At 44.6% G+C, this 3,113-nt stretch overlaps 1 protein-coding gene across 3 annotated transcripts in view; it reads right to left on the bottom strand.

Moving 5' to 3' along the window:
* The window catches only part of Caln1 (calneuron 1), a 485,154-nt gene that overhangs the window by 147,394 nt on the left and 334,647 nt on the right, over positions 1-3,113 (bottom strand). The window lies entirely within an intron of this gene.

The following is a 3,113-nucleotide window of genomic DNA, read 5'->3' as shown; positions in this document are numbered from 1 at the left end:
CAACTGAAGCTCCTTTCTCTGTGATAACTCCAGCCTGTGTCAAGTTGGCACACAAAACCAGCCAGTACCCTCCTGTCTCTACCTCCTAGCACTGGGATTATAAGTGCACTGTCATACACAGCTCTTGCTCTCTCTCCCTTTCCTCCCTCCCCCTCTCTCTCCCTTTCCCTCTCCCTTTCTCCCTCTCTCCTTCTTTCCCTCCCCTTCTCTCTCCCTCCTCCTCCCTCTCTTCCCACTCTGTCTTCCCTCTCCCTCCCCCTCTCCTTTTCCTTTCCCTCTCTCTGTGTATTGTCTATGTATTCAGGAGTACTTATACATGCCTCTGTGTAGAGCCCAGAAGTCTGTGTCCAGTGGTGTCTACCTCATCCATTCCACTTTATTCTTTGGGTAGGATCTTTCACTAAAAGTGGACCCCCGAATGGCTACCTTGATTGACTGACAAGTCCTAAAGAACCTCTTAACGTTGCTTCTTCAGCTTGCACTGGGATTATAAGTTTTGGTAGTTACACCCTGCATCTTGTCAGGATACTGGGGATTGAACTCAGGTCCTCACACTGGCACAGCAAGCTCTTTACCAGCAAAACCATATGTGAAGCCCCAATGTCCAATTTTTTATATATATATATATATATTGGTTCTGGGAAGTGAACTCAATTCTTTAAGGACTTTACCAACTAAGCTGGGCCTTGATGATGTCCTAAATTGTACTTGCTCGACATCTTTTTTGCATAAGAGATTACTGGTTTCAGGACAGCAGTCCGTGTATAGTTACATAAGCTCTGTAGGACACTGTGAGGATTTGGGAGAAGGCCCCCTAGGGTGGGCCTGGCAAGCTGCTTGCTCCTGAGGCTAAGGATAGAGTGGGACAAGTTACCACTCCATCTCATCTTTTCTTCCCCATGTCTCTCCCCGTCTCCCTGGACCAATGTTTTACATTGTAATGATGAGAAAAAGGAATCAGGATCTGAATACGGTCACATTTCTTGGAAGAGAGAGATCTGGGATGCAGAAGCAGCCACTGGCTCCCGAGTATGAGTCTAATCACAAGACTGTCGGTCAATAAGGAATATCAATAAGCCAGAGCTGATAGTAAATTCCTGTGCTCCTACACTCAGGAGGTAGAAACAGGAGAATGGTGAGTTCCAGCTCAGCTTGGGCTAGTGAGTTTAAGGCTATCCTTGGCCACATGGTGATTTAAGACAAAGTAATATAAGAAGACTCCAAGTATATAGTGGGTAGGTCCCACCAGTAAAACGAACATGTCAAAGGAATCTTAGAGAAGACATGTTGAACATCCAAAGAGAATGTAAGTCCTAATAGAAAGCAAATCCCATGAACTGAGAACAGAACCCATATATAAGCCTCTGGTCTAGATCATCCTGGCTAATTGACCAGAAGTTCAGTGCTTCACTGTACACAGAACATCAGAAACTAGAGTGAGAGGCATGGTACAATGTGGCTGCCAGTGCACCACACATTGTGTGCATCATTCCACATAATGAACACCTTTTCACATGAATATTCCTATCAGAGCTGAGTAACCTGAGTAACCCCCAGATCTATGTAAAAAAAAAAAAAAAAAGCTGATGTGGTGGCACATGCTTGTAATCTGAGTGCTGGAAAGGGAAAGAAAGGAGGATGTTCAGGGAATGGCTAGCCCAGCTTACATGACAAGTTCCAGGCCAGTGAGAGACAATGTCTTGTAAGACAAGGTGAAAGGTGTCTGAAATATGATGGATGGTTGTCTTTTAACCTCCATGGGCATGCATGCACAGAATACATCTCTCTCTCTCTCTCTCTCTCTCTCTCTCTCTCTCTCTCACACACACACACACACACACACACACACACACATATACACACACACACACACACGCACACACAGAAAGACAGACAGACAGACAGACAGACAGAGCTAGCTGTGGATATCACCATTTATCTTAAAAGTTCAATACTTTTTATTTGTTTCTATTATTCTCCACAGACTCACACTGGGAAATTTCCAAATAGCCATCAACTAAATATGAGCACTGGCTTGGACTCAAGCTAGACATCTGTGCTGATTTCCCAGAAGAATACCCACAGAAATATAGATACGCGAATACCAACAGTAAACCAAAGATAAGAGAGACCACACACGGGTCAAACTATGGAAGAGTTTCTGCTAGTGGTCACATTCCTGGGAAGGATCTAGAAAGAAACCAAGCACACTCTAAACCACAAGAAGAAAACATAGCCCCAGAGACATTGAGAATTCATACCAAACAGCCAATCTGTGGACGTTGATATAAATCCCAGGGTAGAGGAACAACATGGATTAGAAAAATAAAATTAAAAAGGAAGAAAACAAACAAACAAACAAAAGAACACCAAGCACTGCGCTTTTGAAATAAAGATGGCTGCTGTTGGGAAGCAAACGTTACCCTGATCAGAGAAGGAAAAAAGCTTTGATAGTCGCCACTTGCAAACCACATGGAAACTTCACTCTGCAGGGCCGCAGGGACTGTGAGTGGTGGTGTGGTAGCATGGGTAGCTTTGGTATGTTGACTTTGTTTCCTTAGGGTGTGTGACCCAGGATCGGGATGGCTGGGTTGTTTGGAAGAGCCAATGTTTTCAATAGCAGAAATGACTCATTCTTAATTCACCTCTCGAGAGGCATCATGAGTGTTAGCTTAATTGAAGCCTTCCGCTGGGACCCTGCTTACTGCTGTTTAGTTGTACTGTTTCGCAGATGATGAAGTGACAATAGCAACATTCCTTTCTCGTGCTTTTTTTCTGCTAATACAATGAGCCCTCTGTGCCCGTGCGGTCCTGTTCTAGCCTTGTTTTTATTATTTTGACAAACACCCTGACAGAAAGCCATCTTGAGGAAGAGAAGATTTATTTTGTTTACCGTTCCAGGTTACAGTCCATTGGTTCAGGGACGCAAGCAGCTGGTCGCATGACATCCACAGCCAAGGGCAAAGAGAGGGAGTCACGAAGCTGGATTTCTTCACTCTTGTGCAACCCAAGTTCCTTTGCTTAGGGAATGGTGCCACCTGTAGTGGGTTCGGTCTTCCTATACAAATTAACAATCAAGACAGTTCCCCACAGACATGCCCAGTGGCCAGGCT

The sequence above is a fragment of the Mastomys coucha genome, unplaced genomic scaffold (assembly GCF_008632895.1).
Source record: "Mastomys coucha isolate ucsf_1 unplaced genomic scaffold, UCSF_Mcou_1 pScaffold22, whole genome shotgun sequence".
In the NCBI taxonomy this organism is placed as follows: Eukaryota; Metazoa; Chordata; class Mammalia; order Rodentia; family Muridae; genus Mastomys; species Mastomys coucha.
Note: the sequence above shows the minus strand (reverse complement) of the source record. Positions and strands in the feature narration are given on the sequence as shown.